General features: G+C 43.8%; 1 protein-coding gene across 3 annotated transcripts in view; it reads right to left on the reverse strand.

Annotated features, from left to right (window-relative positions):
• NCOA3 (nuclear receptor coactivator 3) overlaps positions 1 to 6,270 on the reverse strand; it is a 127,568-nt gene extending 121,298 nt beyond the window's left edge. For 2 of the 3 annotated variants that reach the window (XM_040248114.1, XM_040248117.1), the window contains exon 1: positions 6,117 to 6,270. The gene's annotated coding sequence lies outside the window, so the exon portion shown is untranslated. The remainder of the gene's footprint in view (positions 1 to 6,116) is intronic. The other variant, XM_040248116.1, reaches the window with a different exon arrangement.
• Between the last annotated feature and the right edge of the window lie 20,451 nt (positions 6,271 to 26,721).

Consider the following 26,721-nt stretch of genomic DNA (forward strand, 5'->3'; position numbering starts at 1 on the left):
CACACACACACACCCACACACACACACACACACACACACACACACACCCCTTGTGGCATATATCACTAGGGTGTAGTCAAGATCTCAAAGTCTTCCTGTCCCCAAACTCTTGAGTCAGCAAAGAAACCTGTATCTGCACATTATCTGGCACAAAGTGCTCGAACCATTTAATATTTGAAAAAAAAAATTAAGGCCATTCTCCATATTTATATGATGTATTAAGTTTATAAGATTTTCTAATACAAGGAACCCTGGAAGATCACAGACTCCATCTCTTTGCACCTGGAGAGGCCAATTTGCTCTCTAGGACTACAGACTACAAACTTACAAATTATTCTCAAACTCTTCACTGGTACTATTCTTTTCAAAGTAACAAGCTAACAAATGACACTGCTCAGGTAACAAAGCGGGAAATTTTTGAAGGTTTTTCTTTCACCTGTAGGGTTTTTTCCCTAATTAAAATTGTTTTAAACCTAAGCATATGATCTCACAGCTCTTTCCACCAATATCAACTATCATTTATATCAGTGTTAGACCTTCAGATTTTGATAAACAAATATGTCCCCTCAAAGTAAAATTTGGTTTTAGATTTCACTTAAACAGAAGAGCAAAGAGTATTTACACTAATAGTCTCCCCCCTCCCCTTTTCTTGCATGTTAAAACCTTTTCTTCCCCTTCCCCAAGCTTTCTCCTCTTTTGTACTCAAGTTCTCAAATGCACAAGATGGAGGAACAATACCACAATGCAACTGCAGGCTTCCTGCCTCCTAGTCAGTCATTATTCTTAAGACTTGAGAACTTTGAAAACACTGCTTGGGTTGCTTTGAAATTCCCTCTTTCAGATTTTTTCCCTCCTTCATGGGACATCTATTTAAAAGAATGACTTCAAAAATGTCTTGCTGCACCCAATCAAAAAGCTCTCAGCAAACTAAAAATGCTAGCTTTAGATATGAAAAGAGGATGTAAATGCCTGAAGTTTGACAAATACCAATCCAAAGAAAAAAAGTGTATTTCTGGCAAAGATTTAAGAATAGTATTTTTCTCATATGTGTATTAATCCTATTTCTGAAAGATTCCACATTTATATGAAGCATCTTAAAGATTAGCTTACCAATGTGTTCTTTCAAACAATACCATATAGAAATCTAAACATCTCAAACTACACTGTGCTGAACAGAAAAGGGTTACCTTAATTATTACTGACAAAGAAAAGGTCACACTAAAATGAAGTAATTTTCTTTTTTTTTTTAAGTTTTCAGAGGCAGAAAAAAATTACCAGCAGCAGTCACCTGGAAACCTGGGGGATTTCCCATTTCCTCCCACCACACTTTGATCATGGCAGTAGTACTCACTAATAAACTTTTTTGGTTGTTGAGATAAACTAATAGAGTTACTCTAGACAGAGACATGGGGGGAGTATGGGGGACAAATTATCTGCTCAGCTCACCAAGGGTTCCTTCCTGTTTAAAGGCAAAAGCATTAAAAATGAAGGTGAAACACACACACTGGCTCATGAGTAACAACTTTCCAACTGTTACAATAAACAGTGTGCCATAAAAAAAAACAAAAGTTTTTCCAGCATCTCTAACAAAAACATAAAGACCAATTTATTTCAATTTATTTAGTCAATAAAGCGAGTCCCAGTACAACAAAATAATTTAGCCAGTCCCCTGGAGTTTGTTATAATGGGATTTAACCTGTACACTCAACATTCAATTAACCATGAGGCTTATCCTAATTGAGGATTATGCTGACTTCTGCAGTCCTTCCCCCATCTATCCATCCACCACTCCTACTCAGCTGCCACAGCCACCAAAAGCAAAGCCCCAGGGAGCTCTAGATTACCTATTACTATGGGATACCCAGGCCAAAATTCTCTCTTCATCCTGTGCATGATGAAGAGGTTAAACTTGGCAATCTAGTCAGCCTACTTTCCAAAAAGTGGAGTTTCAGAACCCTCACCTGTAGCTCTCACTAAATTAAAATTTCAGAAGAATTCCTTCATAGGTGAACACAAAGTCACACTCTTTGGTAGTACACATCAATTAAAAATATTAACAGAAGAGAAAAAATAGGACACAGACATTCCTAATGAAAAAGAGGAAAAGGACAAACACGGAAACCCTAGCTCACTATTCTTCGAAACAGGTAAAGCCTCTCTGCCAGTCAGGTCAGACTTCTTTGCTCTGCCTCCAAGCCACAACATTTACCACACAGGCAGTTTTACTACTGCCCCCTGCCACCTGACCTAGGCCAAAGAAACTACCAAGCTGAGATAACCCTGACAGAGCTGGGAACTGGCAGTATGTGGTCTAAGAAGATCATCCAGTTTGGGGCTAAATCAGCCTTCTAGACACTGCAGGCCGTCAGTTCAACTCCTGCTGTGTATCTTCTGGCCATTTTCCTGTTCATTTAACAACTCTCCACCAGAAGGTAGGAAAGGGAAAGGCGATTAAACTCAAGTCAATTCCACCATTTGTTAGGGAGTTGAAAATAAGGTTAAGCTCTAGCTAAACTAGGGGCTTCCCTGGTGGCTCAGATGGTAAAGCGTCTGCCTGTAATGCGGGAGACCCGGGTTCGATTCCTGGGTCGGGAAGGTCCCCTGGAGAAGGAAAGGGCAATCCACTCCAGCACTCTTGCCCGGAAAATTCCATGGACAGAGGAGCCTGATAGGCTACAGTCCATGGGGTCACAAAGAGTCGGACACGACTGAGCGACTCTGTCCTGTCCCAGCTAAACTGCATCTTTAACTCAAAATAATCTTTTCCCAGAAACCCTGTCAGAAAACCAATGGGCCAAATGAATTTACCTAGCATTAATAAAGTGAAAGACTAAACCTCATTACAACAGAGCCCCTCCTCCACCTTAAGTGAAATGTTCATCTTGTCATCCCCTCCCCCACCCCAAAAAGCACTCATAAAATGAAAGAAGATGCCCACATTTTACTGCAGGACTCAAACTGAATACTATGCCTGAAAATCTAAAGACAGACCTATCTCTTTAATGTGTTGAATTATGAGGAAAAAGAAAAGCTAACAAACATTTCCAATACTAATTTCCTGCTCCCAAAGCTTTAACCACTCAATAAAGCAAAAAAAGGAATACTCTACACCACAGAGTACAGTGAATTCAAACCAAACTGGGATAGGTACTCCCTGGTTTAACCTTCAAGAAACTGCAGCTCCTCTTCAATCACGATCGGCAACTTTTTTCTAGTCCTGGTAGCATTTAAAGAGTAACAACTGTTAAACTGTAATCACTTGGCTGCCTATCATCATAAAGGCTATATTCATTCTAAACTTGCAACAAATTAAGTTTTCAAAAGTTGTCCACATCCTCTGGCCAAGGCTCAAAATTACAGTCTAAAAAAAAAATGCAGAAAGAAACCCTAAAGCCATTTATTTTAACACCGATAAGGCATAGGACAATAGTAGTTTGCGTTTTTTTATCCTACCCTATTGTCCAAACTAAAATGTTAAGTCATTCTTTTAAGAGACTTCTCAAAAACCTATTAGTCTCCAAATCAAAAGGAACTTTTCTAGAATCATACTGCTAACGCTCAAAGGACCGAATTTAAAAGAAAAAATAAACCTTTTTATCTTTAATATGTCCCTGACATACCTGACAGAAAGTTTATTTCAAATGACCAATCAAGAAGGTACTGGTACATAATCATTTCAAAAATTAGTTTTTATTTACATGTCTCCTAGAAAAAGGATCAAGGGTCCTATAGAACATTCACTCTGTAGTGAATGAATTCTAGCTTGTTTGTGGGGTGCGGGCTTGAACGTACAGAAATAATTTCTACATGGCAAAAAAAGCACAGAATATTCACTTTCAAAATGTATATTTAATAGAGTCATTAATCCCCTAGTCTTTAATATCATTTTTCTAATGAACTGTTAGTGTTGGTAAATTTAAAACCACCATTCTAAAACTTTTTTTTTTAATCTTGCTAATTATGCTAGGGTTGTTATGCATTTTCAACGCTTCTGGAGTGAAAGAATATTTTAAGGTGGACATATTTCCAATAACTGCTCTACAAATATTGCAGCTTCCCACTTAGTCCATAATCCTCATGTCCAAAATGTTCTATATACCAGAAGCTGGCACATACCTTTTTAAAAATGCTAATTGGACAATTAAGTCATTTCTATCGATACATAAAATTCTCCTATAATTTGGGGTCGCTGGCCATCTAGATTACTGCTTATTTAAATGCAGAACCTGAAGGAACCTCCCATGACAGAAGCTACTGTTCAGTATCATTTTACATGTTACAAACGGAGGCTTCATCTTACAAACAAACAATGAGCCCTGGCAGGATTCTTCACCCTGAAGCCCCACAGATTGTTATTTCCTTAAGGGTGTTAGTAGATAAGGCAACACAACCAGTAAGTTTGGAAGAGCTTCTCTAGTCACCATCAACAATTGTTGAAGATTGTAAAAAGGAAACTGTATTCCCACCCATTTTTCCCTTTCTTTGGTTCATTTTCTTTCCCTGCTTTTGCTATCCAACGGGAATGTGTTTCAAATGAAAATTCTTAAAATAATTATTCCAAACACCAAGAATACTCCAGAAACCAGTAAGAGTTGTTGCCTCCTGGAAATGGGAACTGGAGGGTTTAGAATAGGAAAGAGGCTCATTTTCAATGTTTTTGTACCCTCCCAGTAGTCCCGAGACCAGTTATATGGGGCATAACCTATACTAAACAAACAAGCAACAAATGAATATGTTTTCAAGAAAGCACATTTCACAAAACTTAACAGATTTCTATTTAACATTTTGGTTTATGTGGCAATCACAAGACCAAGGTTTTTTTGTTTTTTCCATCATCCTCTAAACAACCTGCTGCAACAAATACTGAAGCGTTTTTGCACCTTTCCAGTAAGGTGGATCTGAGCCCAGGCTTTTGAATCCAGGAGATGCCGCAATCTCACTCAATACTACTAGCACTCTCACTCATCTCATTCAACTCCATTTCAAACCACTGCAGCAAGACAGCTGGTACTCGCCTTCCTGTTTCTTTACGGTACAGGCTTAATAACAAAAACAGGTTGGCTTTGAAGCGCTGCTGCTCAAAACGATCAAGAAGGAAGTCTTCACATTCGGGAGGGGGAAAAAAGTTTCTACTTCAAGAGAATTTCAGACCTTTCCCTGTCTTTCCGTTTGAGAAGCCCGAACTCCTCCTGCTTGTGAGATTTCGAGACGATGCTCTCTGCCTCTCACAACTGCTCTTTTGGTGAACTTTTCCACCCTGAGTGCCCTTAAACTGCCTAGGAAGCAACTAAGCCCTCCCAACTACTCGTGGATTGCTTTTCTAAAGCATGTGCAAAACCAACAGTTTCTCTAAACCATCACAAATTGAGTCAATGTACGTAGGAAGATCAGAGATGGGAAAGGGGGGAGGGGGTGGGAGAGTAACGATAAAGACAGCCCAACCCCAAATTTAATTCACTAACTTCCACTTGCCATTTCCCAGCCTTCGCACCAGAGGTAGCAAAAATGCCTTTTTACTGAGAAAAACTGCTGAGAATCTATCCGTGCCCAAAATGGAAATCCCACAGATAATCTGGGTTAAAAATACTTAAAACGCCCCAAGTGCAGGAAGAAACACGGCAGCAAAATCCCAGCCGCTTCTCGGTACCACTCGGAGGCTGGGCTGGGGCTGAGTGGGGAGCAGTGCGGCTTCCCCCCGCCCTCTAGTTCTTCTGAAGAACCGAGAGACACCGAGGCGGCGGGAGGTGGGGGTCGTGGGGAGCTTTCAGAAGCACCCCGAGGGCTGCAGGAGGGTAAAACTTCAGGGACAGGAGGGAAAAGTGGACCCCCGCGGTCTCCCCCAAACTCCTCGGAGTGACCCCCTCGCACCCTCAAGCTAGCTGCCGCCCAGCTTCCACACCCCTCCCGCGGCCCCGGGCCGCTCAGAGGCTGCGGGAGAGCGGCGCGGCCCCGACACCCCGAAAGTGTCCCCGCGCGCCCCTCGCGCAGCGCGCCCCTCAGCGCCTCCGCGGAGCCGGAGCCGCGGGCTCGCCGCAGCCGGGGGGGACTCGCCCTCTTTCCTCCGCCTCGCCCTCCACCCGCTCGCCCGCCGCCGCTCTTCCTTTATCTCCACTCACCGCCCGCCGCCATTTTCCTCGCAGCTCAGCTTTAAATCGGAAACTCGCCGCTCCTCAGCCAGCAGCAGCAGCCGCCGCCGCCGCCGCCACCGACTCAGCCGCCGCGGCCGCCGCCGTCGCTGTGAAGGGGCTGAGGCGGCTGCCGCCGGGAGCCGCGGAGCGGAGGCCGACGGGACATGTAGTCCTGCGGCCACGCCCAGCACTACCGGTCCCAGGGGGCCTTGCGCGGCCCCGGGCGCTGGGTGGTCCCGCCGGGTCTGGCTTCCGCGCCGCGAGGGCGTGGCCGCGTGGACGTCAGGGCCTCTGTCACTGACTTACAGCCTGGGAGCTGCGGCTCCGGGGGTACGGAGTGCAACCCTAGCCTGGCCCTTAATTTTTTTCATACTTGCTTTCGTCCAGTAATAACATTTATGGAGGGTTTATTGTATGCCAGGCACTGATCCTCAAAACAAGCATCCCTCAGGAACCACTCTTAGCCTGTGTTCAAAGGAGCAGACAGGCGCAAGGTGGAAAAGCACAGGGCTGTTCATTAGATGCTAAAGTCACTGAATAAAAGCTTATTGGGCAATAGCACATTTACTGTATATTCAGTCCCAAAGTATCATCCCACGGAGTACTCATCACCTACAAAACGGAAGAACCTGCTTTGTACTGGGGCCATCTGGCAGACAGCACCTTAACCGAGCTATCAAATCAATCACTATCACTTAGCATCACCAATAATGGACCAAATCGACGTATATGTTTTTTGATATGATGCAATAGGAAAAACATAACGCCCCCTCCGTAGTATTTTTGCCAAAAAAATGCTAACCTGAATATAACTAAAAACAAAAAACAAGCAAATGCAGAATGTGGGACTTGCTACAAAATACCAAGCCCGGACTCTTAAAAATACCACAGCATGAAAGATAAAAACCGAAGGCAAACGGTGGACCGTGACTGGATCCAGGTTTTGTTTATTGTGAAAAGGAACTTGGAGGAAATTTTAGTACAGACTATATAATAGATAATAATATTGAATCAGTATTAAATACCTTGAGGGACTTCCCTGGCAGTCCAGCGATTAAGACTTTGCCCTCCAATCCACGGGGTACAGGTTCGATCCCTGGTCAGGGAGTTAAGATTCCACACACCTTGCAGCCAAAAAAACAACAAAACATAAACAGTATTGAAACAAATTCAACAAAGACTTTAAAAATGGTCCACATCAAAAAATAATAATAAAAATAAAACATGTTTTGAGCATGACTAGAATAAAAGGCAATGGCACCCCACTCCAGTACTCTTGCCTGGAAAATCCCATGGATGGAGGAGCCTGGTAGGCTGCAGTCCATGGGGTCGCTAAGAGTCGGATACAACTGAGCGACTTTAGGACTTCACTTTCACTTTTCACTTTCAGGCGTTGGAGAAGGAAATGGCAACCCACTCCATATTCTTGCCTGGAGAATCCCAGGGATAGAAGAGCCTGGTGGGCTGCCGTCTATGGGGTCGCACAGAGTCGGACACGACTGAAGCGACTTAGCAGCAGCAGAATAAAATAAGTAACCACGTGCTAGCTCCACCACCTGCCTGCTTCCATACACCACCGTCTGCACCATGCTCTATTGCAGGAGCCTTCTCATTGTTCTCCCTGCGTCCATTCTACTCTTTCCCCTGGAGTCTGTTCTCAATACAGCAGCCAGAGGGATCCTGGGAAAAAACTAAGTCCCTTGAGGTTTGTCTTCCAAACTCTTTGCAGTCACCTGCAAAGCCCCATAAAACCTGACTCTGCCCTCCCCATCCCTTTGTAAGCTCATCACCCACTTCTCATACACTCATTACTATATTTCAGGAATACTGGACTCTTTGGCGTCCATCCAACATTCCTAGCACACTCTGGCCTCAAAGGTCTTGCATTTGCTATTCCTTGGGCTTCTCTGGTCTCAGACGGTAAAGAATCCACTTGCAATGCAGGAGAGCTGGGTTCAGTCCCTGGGTCAGGAAGATCCCTTGGAGAAGGGGAGGTTACCCACTCTAGTAGTCTTGCCTGGACAATTTCATGGACAGAGGATCCTGGCAGGCTGTAGTCCATGGGGTCACAAAGAGTGAGACACAACTGAGCAAGTCACAGTAACACTGCCTTGTTCACTTTTTTTCCAGAAAATCCGAATCACTCACTCTCTCGGTTCCCCCACAGTCATTGTTCAAATGTCACTGCTTCAGGGAGGCCTTCCCTGTTTTCTCTATTTTAAGTTCCCACCCACTCCAATCCCAGCTTCCCCTACTCCTCTTCCTTGCTTCATTTCTCTCTGCAACACTTTCTATCATCAGAAACACCATGGAATTTTGTTTGGTTTTAATGCTAATTATCTCTTTTCCTCACTAGACTGAAAGCTCCATGAAGGTAGAGTTTTGGGGTCTTTTGTTCTTTGACATATTCTCTTAGCACTCACAACAGAGCTTAGCAATAGTATAGCGTGCTGCAATCCATGGGGTCACAAAGAGTCAGACACGACTGAGCCACTGAACTGAACTGAGTACTTACTGCATAGATGAATTCACCCCCTCATCAAGCATCAGATACCAAGTACCATGTTACATGTTAAGATTCCAGAGATGAAATAAGATGACCCCGGGTGACCTTTCACCTGCATAACCACAGCTAGCTGCTGTCCTTGCCTGTCATTAGTCATCCTATAAGCCACTCCTCAGGCTTCCCAGGTGGCTCAGCTGGTTGAGCCCTGGATCAAGAAGATCCCCTGGAGGGGGAAATGCCAACCCATTTCAGTATTCTTGCCGGGATAATCCCATGGAGAGAGGAGCTTGGTGGGCTACAGCCTGTGGGGTTGCAAAGAGTCAGACATGACTGAGCAACTGGACACACACAAGCCATTCCCCACTCAGTCGCTAGAGGGGTCTTTGGAAAAACATGTATTAAGTTCTGCCGCTTCCAACCTGAACGCGTTACAATGGTGAAACTGCACAACCGACTGGGACTCAAACCCAGCCTGAACCCGCCGTCTTTTCATTGAGATCACACACCTGGTTCAGGATCTAATGAAGCACAGGTTGTTTTTTGTTGTCGTTGTCTTTTTTTTTTTTTTTTTCAATTTAATTGGCTGCACTGGATCTTCTTAGTTGTGGCACCTCCATCTTCCCTGGTGCGTGTGGGATCTAGTTCCCTGACCAGGGTTCAAACTCAGGCCCCTTGCATCAGGAGTGTGGAGTCTTAGCCACTGAATCACATAGAAGTCCCGAAGCTCCAGTTCTTTATGTCTCGTCACAGAAAGAATACAGTGAGAGACAAAGTGATAGGTGAGAAGTGGATTTATTTAGAGAGAAATACATGCCACAGAGTATGGGCCATCTCACAAGATAAGAGACCCTGAAATATGGGATGATTAGTTTTTATGGGCTGGGTAATTTCATAGGCTAATGAGTGGGAGGATTAGTCCAACTATTTTAGGAAAGGGGTGGAGTCTTGGGCCACTGTCCACTTTTTAGGCCTTTTATGGTTAGCCTCAGAAATATCATGGTGCTGGTAGGTGTGTCATTTAGCATGCAAAAGTATTGCAATGAGCATATGATGAGCCTCGGTGTCTAATGGAAGTTGAATCTTCTGCCATCTTGGACCTAGTTGGTTCTAACCTTTTTTTTTTTTTTTTTTTGTCGTGTCCTATGGCTGTCATTCTTTTGAAGGATATGCCCTGCCCTCTTCCCTCCTGTTTCACTCCCTGCCCTGCCCTCATACAAGGCAATGAGACCCTCAGCCCCAGCAGGGGTAAAGGTGACAGGTGCTGCCAGAACATCTGCCTGCCTTAAGAAGATTGGCAACTTCCGTTTCCTTCCTCTCGGAACCTAGCTGCCATGCTGTGGGAAGCCAAGCCACATATAGAAGCCACGGGAAAGAAAACTAAAGCACTCCAGTCAACAGCTCCAGCGAAGGAGCCAGGCAAAAGCCACGTGAGTCAGCCTTCTTGCACATTCCAGTCCCTACAGCCCCCATGAACAAGATCTGGAAAAGAAAAATCACCCACTGAGCCCCATCAACCTACGATATCATGCTGCTGCTGCTGCTAAGTTGCTTCAGTCGTGCCCTACTTTGTGCGACCCCATAGATGGCAGCCCACCAGGCTCCCCCATCCCTGGGATTCTCCAGGCAAGAACACTGGAGTGGGTTGCCATGTCCTTCTCCAATGCATGGAAGTGAAAATGGAAAGTGAAGTCACTCAGTTGTGTCCGACTCTTAGTGACCCCATGGACTGGAGCCCACCAGGCTCCTCCGTCCATAGGATTCTCCAGGCAAGAGTACTGGAGTGGGGTGCCATTGCCTTCTCCGACAACATCATGAGAGATAATAAAATGGTTGTTCTTTAAGCCACAAAGTTTCCAGTGGTTTATTATACAACGATAACTGAGATAGTCTACATGTGTGGACTTTTGTTGAATTGTGCTTGAGAACTTTCATTAGGCAAGAAGAGTAGTCTCAAATTCTGAAATTACTCCAATAAAACTGTTTGGCCTGGTGACACAGAAGCATAAACTTGGTGCATATGGGGTTAGAATGTCATGTAGCTAAAGACCTCCAAAAATTAAGAGCTTCTCCTTATGACATGTCTGATTACACAAAGCCTCTCCTGCATGCTCCCAGGGTGGGGGCTCACTTCCTCAAGGGCAGCTATGCCAGGGTTCTTGGGCGGCCAGCAACAACAACAGAGTCTGTAAGGTAGTAAAATGATACACAAGAACTCAGAATCAAAGCAACAACTGAAGCATCAGGCCCAGAAATGTCAAAAGCTAGGGGAAACAAAGATCCTGAACATCTTATCTGTGACCAGCAGTAAATCTAGAGAAGATCAATCATTTTATCTCATCTTCTTATCACCCTGTTCTGAGATTCAAATTCAAAAAAGAGAAAGTTGGACTTCTCTGGTGGTCCAGTGGTTAAGAATCGACCTGCCGATGCAGGAGACCCAGGTTCGATCCCGGGTGTCATTCCATATACCCCAGGGTAGCTGAGCCCATGTGCCATAACTGCTGAGATGGCTTGTCACAACTACTGAAGCTTGTATGCCCGAGAACCCACACTATGCCACAAAAGAGGCCACCGCAATGAGAAGCCTACAAACCGCAACTAAGAGCCCCTGCCCACCGCAACCAGAGAAAGTCCTCGAGCAGCAGTGAAGACCCAGTGCGGCCAAAAAAATAAATAATTATCTTTTTAAAAAGAGGAATTTGTTCAACTGGTCTACGTTCAATTGGGTCACATGTTGAATATGCAAGTAACACACTGTCAGACTGATAATAGTGCTAAGTCGCCTCCTATAAGTTATTCTCAAATGATGGGGGAAAAAACACACATACACATACACAAATACACACACTGTGCACACAAGCAAATGCAACAAAATTTTATCAGTTAGTAAATCTAGTTTCAGAGGTACATAGGTACTTATTCATTATTCTTGCAAGTTTTCTGTAGACTTGAAATTTTCCAATATAAAAATAACAAGTTTGAATGTGGTGGGGGGGAGTGGTGAGGGGGAGTAAGTGGAACTTATAGCAGAAAAAAGGTAAGTACTAGCCAGCACTCATAGAAGCCCTATACTTACCGGGCACTATTCGAAGTTCTTTAAATATATTAGTTCATTTAACCCTCACAGTAACCCTAAGCAATGGGTCTTTCATTATTTCCATTTTACAGATGAGTTAAGGGGGGCATTGAACAAGGAAGCTAATTTGCCCAAGGGTATGGCACTCAGTGTTGGAGTGAGGATATAAACCAGGGCTTACAAGCCCATACTCTTAACTATTATGCTTTACTGCCTCGCCAGAGATGCAAAAACAATAAAGACATTTAATTGCCAAACAAAACTTGTCTAGAGGTAGACAGTTTCAGAGTGTGTTCATCAAGGACCAAGATCATCACAGTTCTTCTGCTCCACCATCTTCGGTGTCTTGGCTTTCCGTCCTTAGTTTATAGCCTCGCAGGTTCCAGATGGCTGCCACACCTGATGCAACACATCAACTCACCCTCGAGTCCAAATGCAGGAAGCAGAAGAGTGAATAAGTGTCGAAAGAAATGTTATACCTTTTATTCTTTTCAGATATAAAACTCTTTCCCAAAATTACTCCCTTCCCTCTCAGTGCTCCCCACTTCCCAAACAAATGTCCCTTTCCCTCTCATTACAGTGGAGATATGGGTCACAGGGTCACCCTCACTGCAAGGAACTCTGGCAACCCAAGCATTTGCTACTTCAGTTACAGTAAGTGGACCAGTGAATGCTTCTCAGGTGCCTGGTCCAGCCCAGAGTCTCTGCTTCTGTCCTTGCCTTTTCTCACAGTCCCTCTATCATGTGTAACCATACAGCCTAGTGGTTAAGAGTGTGGGCTTTAGTACTCACTGCCTGAATTGCTCAGCTGGTTCTGCTACTTATAAATCTGTATGCTAATAACCGGTTCCTCAGACTATCTGTGCCTCCACTTCCTAAAATGGGAACCACAATGATAATAATAATATCTATTTCACAGAGCTATTATGAGAATTAAATAAAACAATACAGTAAAAGCCCAAAGAACAGTGTCAAACACAGAGCACACCCTCAATAAATGTTAATAATGATTCTGGGTGGCAGTTCCAAAGTCGAGGCTTGCAGGGATTAATATCCAAAGGTTAGGAACAATTTCCTCCTTTTCCCCCCATTTTGCCTCATTATAGTTATTACAGTCCGAAATTTCCCTGCAAGTGAAAATAGATTGCTTGGATGGATAACTAACCCTGTACATGTCTAAAACTCAGTTTCGAAATACTTAATCTGAAAATGAGCTGGCATTGGCCCAGGCCCATGCCCAGACTGTACTCTGAACCATTCCACTATTCAGGTAGGACACACAGCTGAGGGGGAGCAGCAGAAAGACAAGAGATTTAGAGTCAATGAATGCTTTGTTTTGCTCAAACTGGGGGAAACACCGCTGCAAAGAACCACATTTAAGGCAAATTTCTGGTAGTAAAGAGTTGCCCAACACTTTCAATCCAGAGGAAACATATTCATGCCTCTTGGTTTTCACCAAGATCAGTGTGGTGACCTGTGATATCTATGCCGGAGACAGCACGTGAGCCCACTTAAATTGGCACCGGGGCTGGCTGCAGCAGACTTTCCCTCCCCACAGCTTGCAAAAGACTTTCCACAGCTGGAAGACTTTTAAGCCCAGCTCACTTCTGGCTTTTTTCCTTTCTGAGATTTATTTTTCTTTCTTTTTTTATTTTTGTAGTTTGGCTGTTTGTTTTTAAATCTTTTTTGGCATCATGTGGAACCTTAGTTCCCCAGCCAGGGATTGAACCCTTACCCTCTGCATTGGAAGTGCAAAGACTTAACCACCAGACCACCAAGGAAGACCCTGAAATTTACTTCTTAAATGCATTTGCTACCCGATGCTTAAAAAACATGTTTTAAGTGTTGGCAAGGATGAAAGGATAAAGAGAAATTGGAACTTGTATACACTGCTGGTGGGTCTATAAAATGGTGCAGCTATTTTGGAAAACAGTCTGGAGGCTCTTCAAAATGTGAAATGCAGAGTTGCTGCGTGACCCAGGAATTCCATTCCTAGGTTTATATCCAAGAAGATTTCAAACATATGTCCACACAAAACACTTACCCAGAAATCTTCAGAGCAACATTGCTCATACTGGCCCAAACTGGGAACAACCCAAGTGACCATCAGCTGATGGATGGTTAAGCCAGAGAGGTCTATCCCACAGGGGAACAGTGAGAGTCGCTCAGTCGTCTCTGACTCTTTGCAACCCCATGGACTATACAGTCCATGGAATTCTCCAGGCCAGAATACTAGAGTGGGTAGCCGAGATTTTCCCAACCCAGGGATCGAACCCAGGTCTCCCTCATTGCAGGCAGATTTGTTACCAGCTGAGCCACCAGGGAAGCCCAAGAACACTGGAGTGGGTAGCCTGTCCCTTCTCCAGGGGATCTTCCTGACCCAGAAATTGAACTGGGTCTGCTGCATTGCAGGCGGATTCTTTACCAGCTGAGCTACCAGGGAAGCCCAATAAAAAAGAACAGAGTACTGATATTAATGGATGCTATAACGTGGATAAACCTCAAAAACATGGTGCTGAGTGAAAGCAGCCAGGTGCATGTTATATGAATCTTGTTACAGATGAAATGTTCAAAATAGGCAAACCTATAGGACAGAAAGTAGATAGATGGTTGCTAGGGATCAGAGGATGGGGATGCTGGTGGTTGGTTGCTGGGGCTGGGGTACTGGGTTTCTTTCTGGCCTGACCAAAGTATTTTGAAATCACAAAGTGATGATGGTTGTGTGGCTCTACGGATATGCTAAACACACTTTATTTTTGGGTGGATTTTTTTTTAAGTACCCATTGTGGTTAATGCAGTTATGAAAAGTACCTATCTTGCTCATATCTTCTTTCATATCTTGTTCAGGGATATGAAAAAGAAGATATTTTAAATAATGGTAGAAACTCAAAAGATACAGAAAGGTAAACAGTGGAAAGTAAGTCTCTCCCACCTGCGTTTCAGGGACACCGTTGCCACCATTTTCTCACTTGTCCTTCTACAGACATTCTTTGCTTACGCGGCCCTATATGTGCACTGCTTCTTGTACAAACAAGAGCCTACTGTTCAGCACGTTTCGGCCTTTGTTGTATCACTTAAAAATGGATCATGGAAATTGCCCCGAAGGACCTCATGATAAGGTTCATAGAGAGCTGTCTGGTTTCTCTTTTCAGCAAGTGTTGCGAGTAGGTGGCTGTTACTCATCAACGACATTCGGGTTTTCTCCTTTCTTTTACCATTACAATGAATTTCCTTGTACCTCTCACTTTACTTTTTTTTTTTTTTTTCTAATTTTATTTATTTATTTTTTTAACACCTAAAACATTTTGTGTTAGGGTATAGCCAATTAACAACGTTGTGATAGTTTCAGGTGAACAGTGAAGGAACTCAGCCATACATACACATGTATCCATTCTCCCCCAAACTACTCTCCCATCCAGGCTGGCACTTAACATTGAGCAGAGTTCCCTGGGCTATACAAGAGGTCTGTTAGTTATCCATTTTAAATATAGCAGTGTGTTGTACCTCTTACTTTAAAGCAACATTTTAGCAGCTACTATTAAAGTCATCACAGATTACGAAGAAGGAAGAAGAGATCTCACTAATACACTCCTTCCACAGGAGTTCAGTGATATCAAACAGGATCTTCCCAGCATCAACAGAGGAATGGAACCAGAGCAAGTGGTGGGGAGGAGACAAGGCAGTCCTCCAGCAATGGCAGTGTTTTGGATCAAAGTGGTTCAGTGTCTCGAAATGAAAGAGTCACCAAGGCTGCAGCTTTGGGGCTCAGCTGTGAAAGGACATCCTTGAAGATGCCAAAATCAGTATCTCCAAAAGGCAATACTGGAGTTGAATTCATGAGAATATATCACATTTTCTAGATAGTGGGTCAAACAAAACCCAGCCTTAGGTTTGGAAACCAACATCATGGAATTAGTCCACTATTTTTAAAAACTGTCATAGAATTTTACCAAATGTCAGAAAGGATTTCACATGGTATGTATTATTTCTTAAAATGTGTGTCTCAAGTATATACAGAAATGTGAATACTGAATCACAATGCGAAATATATTTGTCACTGTGATTTACAGTCCATGCTTAAAGATGCCAAGCAAGGCAGGGTACGTCTTTGACCTCCATGTTTTTTTTCATAAGCTCAAACCTTTTTCCAGGCTTAGTACACAGAACTGAGAATCCAATGCCCTCTCCCTCTCAAGTATAAATTCAAGTGAGAGTGGGGCATGCTGCCAGTGGGAAGGCAATTGCTTATGAAGTGGCAGCTTTGAGGGACCAGCCTACTCCTCACTCCTTCTCTAGAGAGGGATAAATCTGAGGACCAGTTACACTTCAGCAAAATCTCTCCACCTTGGCTTAAGGGCTTTTATTACATTTTCCCTCCCTTCCTCCTCTTTTCCTTCTTTCCTTCCTTTTTCCTTTCTTTTTAAGTTCTACGTAGGAGATGCAAGATCAGCTTATTCAGCCATCCAATCCCTCTCCCAGAGGCAACCGCTATTACCAATTTCTTTGATGTTATTAATATTTAAGAGATGCATTTACAAATAAATATGTCTACACACGCACACACACATATACATATATATGTTTTGGAACACAAAAAAATGGCATACTATACACTCTGTTTTGCCTTTGACTTTTTTTACTTACTTTACTTGTATCTGGGAGATCTTTCAGACTGCTACATGTTGAACATCTTTATTAGGTTTTCTTGGATGCATGGTGCCCTGTCATATGGAGTCTAGGGCTTTTAAAGGTTGGCTGACCCCATTCCTGGAATTATAGTTTCTTTTATTTTTATATAAAGTTGAGTTTTAAAGTGATGACAGAGAGCTCATTTAAAAGGACTAAACCCTCTTCTAATCACTTAGTAATTATAGAGTAGGAACATTAGAGAAATGGATGTGTTGGGGCATATAAACAGTATCTATGCCAGGGCTGAATGGATAAGCCAATTTAAGATTCTAGCTTATATGTATATATGTATAAAACCTCTGGCTATTATTAATCAACTGGATTGCAGAGTCTATTAAGGATAAATGGCTGTACGTGTCAATCGGGATGCCTGCCCCACCCACAGGCCGTTCTAAAGGGCGGGCAGAAGTTGCCATCCTTGATATTCTGTGACTGGCCGCTTCTGCTCACACTACAGCTGACTGGATCATATACGAGCAGCAGCACCAAGGGCAGCCAATGCGTGAGCTGCTGAGTGATTTCTAAGGTAGCTGGGTAGTACAAAAATATTTGACCAAACAGGAAACAGATTGACTTGTCAGATTTCCATCAAAAGTAACTTTAAACCAGACACTATAGAGTGAATCAGCTAGTCAAAAAAGGCCTCGAAGAAAAGACACTAAAAAAAAAGTGAAGGCAGTTCTTTCCCAGCAATATAGCAGATTTAGATAACCTGAAACACCCTACCACCCATCTACAAAAACATCTGAAAATTCTGGGTAAAAGATAACAAATATTCTTTCAAATGAATAACTGAGTTCACGAGAAAATGAGGGAAATCCCCAGAGGTGCAAAAAAAATGAAAAAAAACCCAAAATAGAACCGAAAACCAAACCTGTGAAGTGCGAACTAATACTGTGGCAGCCAAGAGAGAGAGGTGTCCCAGAGAGCAAGGGTCTCAGGTTGGAATGCAGATACGAGGACCGGAAATGAGGCGCCAGCTCCTATCCTTCCTAAATTACAACCCACAGAAACAATCCTCAGGATCAGCACATCCAGCAAAGGTGGGATTAGGCCCCTGGAACTTCAGTAGACAGGAGGCTAGGATCAGAACCATGGAAGAGACAGGATATCCTCATTATCAAAGACACAGAAGAGGCAGGGGAGGAGAAATCGGGAGATTGGGATTGACATATACACACTACCATCTATAAAATAGATAACTAATAAGGACTTACTATGGTTCAGTGGTAAAGAAGCTGCCTGCCAATGCAGGAGACTCAGGTTCAATCCCTGGGTCAGGAAGATCCCCCAGAGAAGGGAATGGCATACCTACTCCAGTATACTTGCCTGGACAGCAGAGCCTGGCGGGCCACCTTCCATGCGGTCGCAGAGAGTCGGACACAACTGAGAACCTGAGCACGGTAACAATGGTACAGCACAGAGAACTCTACTCAGTGCTCTGAAACAGCCTGTATGGGGAAGGATCCCCAAAAGCGTCTTCTTAAGATTAGAATCTGTGTGTAGCTGATTTACTTTGTTGTAAGCAGAAACCAACGCAACATTGTAAATTCACTATACTCCAACAAAAATTAATTCAAAATAAAAATTTAAAAATAAAGACACACAGGGAGTTCCCTGACAGGTTAGTGCTTAGGAATCCTGGCTTTCACTGTGCGGGGGGGGGACAGGTTTGATCTGTCCCTGGCCAGGGAACTAAGTTCCTTCAAGCCACGTGGCACAGAGAGAAATAAATAATTAAATAAAGACACAGAAGAAGGGGCCAAAATATGTGAAAAGAACTATACCTATAGACTCATATATACGCATATATGTATATATATATAAAGACCAAGCCAGTTTGACCAGGAACCAAGCAGAGTAGAGGGTAAGGGAAGCTGGTAGGAGGCAAGAAGGAAAAGAAGATGACCCTAGACACCCCAAAATAGAGAAAGAAACAGAGCTTGGTTAAGGGCAGAGCTCCAGCTTTGCTGGTGGTAAGTGGAGTCCTGGGACTGTTGCCCGGGCCAGCAGAGCTCTCTGTTAGGACCTGAGTACCTGTGAGGTCTTCTCCAATCATCCATTTTTTTTTTGTCAGGTGCTTACTCAGTGCTTATTTATTAATGCTTCCTACTGTGGCTCTAAGCCACAAGTATAGTGACTAAAAATACCAGAGGCTGGGACTTCCCTGGTGGTCCAGTGGCTAAGTAAGACTTTACACTTCCAATGCAGGGGCGCCCAGGTTCAATCCCTGGTCAGGGAACTAGATTCCCCATGCCACAACTAAAGATCTCACGCACCACAACGAAGACAGAAGATCCCACATCCCAGAGCTAAGACCCGGCACAGCCAATCAATCATTTTTTTTTAATAACACATATATTATCTGACAGTTCTTATTGCCACGAGTTTGGAATGGGACTTATGGGGTTAAAGTTGAAAAGTATCTTCCTTCTGGAGGCTCCAGGAAAGAATCCGTTTCCTTGCCTCGCCAGTTCCAGAAGCTGCCCACACTCCTTGGCTCGTGGCCTCCTTCTGTCTTCAAAGCCAGCACTCCCATCACTCCCACCTCTGTTTCTGCTATCACATCTCTGATTCTCACTCTCCAGCTTCCCTCTTACAGTGACCCTTGTGGTTACATTCGACCCACTGGGATAATTCCGGATGATCTCTCCATCTCCAAATCCTTGACTTAGTTACATCTGCCAAGTTCCTTCTACCATGTACGGGGGCATACTCAGAGGCACTTATTGTAGGACAGGAGATGGAAGGCTGAACAGGACAGGTCTGTTCCCAGGGAGCTCGGGTTCTGCGGATGAAGAAACTGGGCAGAGGGATGAATGATCTTGAAGCAAACAAAAATAAAATAAGAACGTGTTCGAGGCCATGAAAGAAATAATACAGGTGACTGAAGGGAGGCTAGAGGCTGGTGAAGCTACTTTAGGAAGTCAGGTCAGACTCCAGAAACGAGATGACACTTGAGGTGACCCATGAACAACGACAAGACAGCAGCTCTCAAAATAGCTGCGGAAAGGGAATTGCTGAGAGAGGGAGCAAAGGCGGGGATTTACTTGGGGGCATCCCAGGAGGAGCAGGAAGGCAGTGTGGCTGAGCAAGATAAGATGAGATGGTCTTGAGCCTGTTTCTCCTTCGAGGCCTATTTATTGGCTATTGCTGGCTTTCTATAAGAATGAATCCACAGGTAAGAGTCCTACAAATATCCTTACCATAAACCCAACCCTTTCCTAAAGCCCATTGAGTGAGTCTTCATACCTTGCAACCAACTGCTCCAAAGTAACATAAAACACAAAATACTATGAAATATCCTTTTTTAAAGACTTTATTTTAATGCAGAGCATTTTTTTAAAATCTTTATTGGATTTGTTACAACAGAGCTTCTGTTTTGTGTTTTGTTGTGTTTTGTTTTAGAAGTCGAAGCCTTAACTACTGAATGGCCAGGGAAGCCCCTACAAGGTACCCTTTAAATAGTGCAGCTATTTGGAAAACAATCTAGCTCCTAAAAAGGTTAAGCTTAGAGTTACCATGTGACTTGGCAATCCACTTCCAGATATCTACACAAGAGAACTGAAAACACGTGTTCACACAAAATCTTGTCCATGAATATTCGTAGCAGCATTCTTCATAGAAGCCCTAAAATGGAAACAACCCAAACATCCATCAATCAACGAATGGATCAACAGAATGTGGTATATCCATCAATGAAATAATATCCTGTTATAAAATGGAATAAAGTACTGATACATGCTACATGGCAAACTTTGAAACATTATGCTAAGTGAAAGAAGCCAGTCCCAAAGGCCACATATTGTGGGATTCCATTTATGTGAAACATCCAAATGAGCAAAATCATAGCGACAGAAAGTAGGTTAGTGGTTAGCACAGCAAGAGGGAGGGAGAGACAGAGAGTGACTGCTAGTGGGTACAGGGTTTCTTTAGGGGGCTATGAAATTGTAATGATAATTTCACAGCTCTGCAAATACACTACAAACCATTTTAATTTCATAAATATATTTTCCTTATTTGAATTGTACACTTCTGGACTTTCCTGTTGGTCTAGTGGTTAAGAATCCTCTTGCCAATGCAGGGGACACTGGTTCGATCCCTGGTCCAGGATGATCCCACATGTGGAGAGATAACAAGCGTGTGGACCACAGCTCCTGAGCCCGTGTATTCCAGAGCCCGTGCTACAACCAAGGACGCCACCACGATGAGAAGCTCAAGCAGCTAGAGAATAGCCCCCACTCACCGCAACCAGAGAAAGCCTGTGAGCAGCGACGAAGAGCCAGGACAGCCAAAACTCAACAAATGAATGAAGGTACTGTACACCTTCAGTGGATTAATTGAATGGTATATGAACTACATTCCAATATACAGTCCCTGCCCTCAAGGAACTGAAAGTTCAGTTAAGGACCAAAAAGATTCAACGTCAGTTGACCTAGAATTTACATAGAGTAGATGATGACCATACTAGAGAAATGTTAGTAATCAGGGACACGTTTCTTGAGTGACATTACACTCTGTGCCAGCCCCTGCCCCAGGCACAAGTGGCTGCATCCCCTATTATCAAAACTCACAGTCCAAAGCACTTGATAAATTCCCAATGAGTGTCCTGGAGAAATTCCATTCCCCATTATGGGCCTTGTTTTCCCCACCTTTGAAATGAGCTGCTTGAATTAGATGATTCCCTGCAGGCAGGTGAGATGGTTCTTGGTAAAATATCCAGATATCAAAAAATAGCACTGTGAGAAAATCATCCATGTTTAACATCATCTTCCAATTCTTCCACCTTTAGTAGAAAGTCTCAGCGGAGTGTAATTTCCTTTTTAACAAAGAAAAAACCATCTGAAATTCTAAAGCTTCCAGCTGGCCAAAATGTATTCACACTAGGTTGTTTCACTGTCTTTATTTTTATTCTACTTTCTGTTTATACCAAAGGATGCTTATACATTGATAGAATATTTCCTTTTAAAATAAAAATGCATATAACCCAAAAGAAATGTTGATCTTAAGAAAAATACTAAAAAAATTATTGATGGTACAAGTATATGGCAAAAATCATAAAAACATCTCAAGAAAGACTGAAAGTGTCAGCTACTCAGTTGTGTCCGACTCTTTGCAACGACATGAACTGTAGCCCACCAGGCTCCTCTCTCCATGGACTTCTCCAGGCAAGAATACTGGAGTGGGTTGCCATTCCCTCCTCCAGGGCATCTTCCAGACCCAGGGATCAAGCCTGGGTCTCCTGCGTTGCAGGCATATTCTTTACTGTCCGAGCCACCAGAAAGACTGAAGCTGACTTTAATTCACTCTGCCCATTTTGCAGGCAGAAAAGCTAAGTCCTGACCCAGCAAAACCAATTCCGGCATTATTTTGCTGACTCTGACATGTTCAAGCAGCCACAACCACTTGGCACGGGAGTTGGCAGAGGATGTCTGGGCATTCAAAGTGCATTACACAGTAATTAACCCTGGAAGGCTCCGTCCCAACAGGTCTGGAGTCCAAGTATGCAGGTTCTAAATCTCCAGGTGATTTCATTACACATTCCTCCCCACCTTGTCCCTATTATACAAGATCCATTCATTCCACAAATATTTGTGAAGATAACTGCCATCCACCAGGCACTCTGCTGAGCCCTGGGAGTAGAAGGGTGAGCCCCAGTGGGGAGGGGAAGTTATGGAGGGAGGGAGGGAGGGAGGGGGCACACTCCCTGCTCTCAGGGAGTCTAATCTAGTGATGGGGCAGGGGCAGGAAAGAAAAGTTGAACACAGAAACAAGATAATTACAGATTATAATCAGTGCCATAAAAAGAAATACTTCCCTGGCAGTCCAGTGGTTAGGACTCCAAACTTCCACTATAGGGGACACGAGCTTAATCCCTGGTCAGGAAATTCTGTACACTGCGTGGTGTGGCAAAAAAATATATATAAGAAAGGAAAAGAAATACATGGATTATTATGATAGGTTAGAGAGCAATCACAGAACTACTTCTTTTTTTAAAAATATATATTTATTTGGCTGTGCCAGGTCTCGGCTGTGGCACGGGGGAGCTTCGGTCTTCCTTGTAGCTCACCAGGATCTTTAGTTGAGGCACGTGGGATCTACTTCCCAGGGCCAGAACCCTGGCCCCCTGCATTGGGAGTTCAAAGCCTTAGCCACTGCACCACCAGGAAATTCCCCAGAACTACTTTTTCGTTCATTTTTTATTGTATTTACTTATTTCTTACATTAACGAGGTTTCCTCCCTAGAGGCAACCAGGGTTACCCATTTATTCAAGCAAATGGTTTGGTGTGTGCAGAGGCTGGAGGACTCCAGTGCAGGAGAAGAAGGTGATAAGTTCCAGCAGGGAGGCAGGGGGCTGGGACAGGTAGGTTCTGGTTTGTTGTGAGAGAAGTTTGCAGTTGATTCTAATAGCAATAGCCACTGATGTGTTTTCAGCAGGGTGACATGATTTGACTTGCAGGTTTCAAAGATCACTTGGGTGACAGGGGGGTAGAGGGGTGGGCAGGAGTTGGAGAAGACACCAGAGAGGAACTGGCTGCAGCATCAGGGTGAGAGGTGGTGTGAGCTTGGACTTGGATGATGTAGGAGAAAGGGATGGATATGGGGTCTCTACAGATGCTAGGAAAAAACTTCAAGACAGATTAGTTTGAAGTGGGAAGAAGGGAAAGTAGAAGTTTTGAGCCGTTGGGAAGAGGGGATTCTCAGGATTGTGGGTGTTATAATGTCTGTAATTTACTTCAATAGAAGCATTTGAGTATTACATAAATGCCAACTTATGGCAGTGATTTTTTTTTTTTTTTTTTTGGCATCACAAAGTTTGCAGGATCTTAGTTCCCCAACCAGGGATTGAACTCTGGGCCTGGCAGTGAAAGCACCAAGTCCTAAGCCCTGGACCACCAAGGAATTCCAAGTCAATGATTCTTAAAAGTGTAGGCTATAGCCGAGCAGCATTCTCTTTGCCTGGAACAGGTTCGCAGTGCACATCCTCCCCTCCCCAGTGACTGAATCAGAATCTGGATGTCGGGCCAGCAATCAGTGACTGAACAAGCCCTGCAGGTGGCTCCGATGTCTTTGCATGCATGCGGGCTCATTCTTCTGTTGTGTCCGACTCTTTGAGACCCCCTGGAATGTAGCCCGCCAGGCTCCTCTGACCATGGGATTCTCCAGGCAAGAATACCGGAGTGGGTTGCCATTTCCTCTTCCAGGAGATCTTCCCGGCCCAGGGATCGAACCTGAGTCTCCTGAGTCTTCCGCATTGCCAGGCGGATTCTTTACCACTCAGTCACCTGGGAAGCCCCGATGCACTTTTCAAGGCTTATTTACTTTTTTTTACTAATTATTTTTTAATTTATTTGACTGTGTTGGGTCTTAGTTGCAGCACAGGGGGGTGTGATCTTCATCGCATCACGTGGGCTCAGTAGTTGTGGAGCTCGGGCTTAGTTGCTCCAAGGCATATGGGATCTCAGTTCGCCAACTAGGGATAGAAACTGCGTCCTCCAGCATTGCAAGGTGGATTCTTAACCACCAGACCACCAAGGAAATTCTAACATTCTCCAGTGTCAGAACCTTTGGTTTAAGCCCCGATTTTAGGGGATGGTTGCTAACTGGCTCTCAAGAATGCAAAACACAGAATGACTGACCCATCCTCACAGAAATGGCTATGCTACCAAACTAAGGGAAAGTGACTCTGAGTTGTTGTTCAGTTGCTAAGTCTTGTCTGTCTCGTTGCGACCCCATGAACTGCAGGCTTCCTGAACACCATGAACAGGCTTCTCTGTCCTTCACTATCTCCCAGAGCTTGCTCAAACTCATGTCCATCAAGTTGGTGATGCCATCCAACCATTTCATCCTCTATCTCCCCCTTCTCCTTCTGCCTTCAATCTTTCCCAGCATCGGGGTCTTTTCCAGTGAATCGGCTCTTTGCATCAGGTGGCTAGAGTATTGGAGTTTCAGCTTCAGCATCAGTCCCTCCAATTAATACTCATGGTTGATATCCTTAAGGATTGACTGGTTGGATCTCCTTGCAGTCCAAGAGACTCTCAAGAGTCTTCTCCAACACCACAGTTCAAAAGCATCGATTCTTCAGTGCTCAGCCTTCTTTACCATCCAACTCTCACATCCATACATGACAACTGGGAAAACCATAGATTTCTTTGACTAGACAGACCTTTGTTGTCTCTGCTTTTTAATATGCTGTCTAGGTTTGTCATAGCTTTCCTTCCAGGAGCAAACATCTTTTAATTTCATGGCTAAAGTCACCATCCATAGTGATTTTGAAGCCCAGAAAAATAAAATGTCATTGTTTCCACTTTTTCCCCATTTATTTGCCATGAAGTGATGGGACTGGATGCCATGACCTTAGTTTTTTGAATGTTGAGTTTTAAGTCAGCTTTTCACCCTCTTTAAGAGGCTCTTTAATGCCTCTTTGCTTTCTCCCATTTCGCTTTCTGCCTCTTCCAGTATTCTTGCCTTCAGAACCCCATGACAGTATGACTCTCTAAGTGGAGACAGGTAAGAGACAAAGGGAGAGCTCTTAGCAAAGGCCCTTATCAGAGAAAGGGAAACAATGCTAGAGAGCCTGGAACAGCTCTTATAGGTGTGGTTCCCTAAACCCTGGGAAAAAAACAGGCCTTATCTTGAAAAGAGGAAGAATCGGATGCAAAGAAGTTTGCAGCAAACAATAGCAGTCCAGGCCTTGTTGTGCAAAGTGAAGTGGCCCAGTCGTGTCCAACTCTTTGCAACCCCATGGACTGCAGCCTCCCAGGCTCCTCTGTCAATGGGATTTTCCAGGCAAGAGTACTGGAGTGGGTTGCTGTTTCCTTCTCCAAAGTAATGAGGAAAAAAGGTTTTGTTTTTTCAAAAGCAGAGTTCTGACCAGAAAGAAAAAAAAAGTATACTGTGGAGGGAGGTTAAAAAAATCAGTTTCCAAGAACAGAGAAGACAGACCAAGAACGTAGATTCAGAGGGACATGGGAGACCAGAATTAGATTCTGGGTTCACCAATAAAGGGGCAAATATGACCTTGACCAAGGTACTTCTCCTTTCAGTGATTTCAGTACTTTCCCCTCTAAGGGGCTGGGCTGTCAGCTCTCATAAAATTAAAAATTATTCCCAAGGAGGACACACACACTATCACCTTTGTAGTACAATATTTGGCGAAATGTTTAACCAGAATCTAAACCTGGAAAAACAATCAGACAAATCCCAAACTAAGGGACGTGGTGTAGAACTAGCCTAGATTCTGGAGGAAAAAAAAAAAAAATCATTGTCTTGAAAGGTAAAGGAAGGCCAGGGGGCTGGATTACATCTAGACTAAAAGAGACTCAAAGGGACTTCTCTGCAGGTCCAGTGGTTTCTACACTGCACTTCTACTGCAGAGGGGGAAGGTTCACTCCTTGGTTGGGGAAGTAAGATTGCACACATGGCCAAAAAAGAGAGAGAGATTCAAAGGAGCTGTGACAATTAAAAGCAATATTCGATTCTTGACTCCTGATTTTTTTTTTTTTAAGCAGCTATAAAGAAGTTTACTAGGACAGCTGGGGAAATTTGAGCACAAGAGGGTAGAAAACAGTTTTATGTTCATGATGAATTTCCTGAACACGATGATGAATGTATTTCCATGAGGGAGGGCAGGGACCTTGTTCTCAGCAGATAGATGCTGGGTGACTTACAGGTGAAAAATGGGCTCTGTGTACATGGAACTCTCAAACTGTGTAGGAGGAAAACACAGACCAAAAGTATCTGAAAGAACAGAACTGTTGCTTCTTTTACTCTTTGTCTTTTGAAATCTCCCCTCCATCCTCCAAATTGGAGCTGAGTGTGGCGTGACCAACTCCTCCCTATTTGCCCAGGACCTTTCCTGGTTTTAGCACTTACATGCCAGAAACCACCTCAATCCTGGGAAAATTAGGATAGTTGATGGCTCCAAGGAGAGACCTAGATATTCTCAGCTGGGCATAATAGTTTCCTCTCAACTAACATAGGGTAAAGTTGCCTGGCATTCCAGTGATTAGACTTTCACTGCCTGGGTTCGCTCCCTAGTCAGGAAACTATCCTGATCTTCCCTGTAGCTCAGATGGTAAAGAATCTGCCTGCAATGCAGGAGACCTGGGTTCGATCTCTGGATCAGGAAGATCCTCTGGAGAAGGGAACGGCAATCCACTCCAGTGTTCTTGCCTGGAGAATCCCATGGATACAGGAGCCTGACAGGCTACAGTTTGTAGGGTAGGGGGTCGCAAAGAGACACAACTGAGTGACTAACACCGCTGCTGCTACAGCTACTGCAGGCAATTAAGTTCCCATAAGCCAGTGACATGGCCAA

Source organism: Oryx dammah, unplaced genomic scaffold (genome assembly GCF_014754425.2).
Source record: "Oryx dammah isolate SB20612 unplaced genomic scaffold, SCBI_Odam_1.1 HiC_scaffold_10, whole genome shotgun sequence".
Taxonomy (NCBI): domain Eukaryota; kingdom Metazoa; phylum Chordata; class Mammalia; order Artiodactyla; family Bovidae; genus Oryx; species Oryx dammah.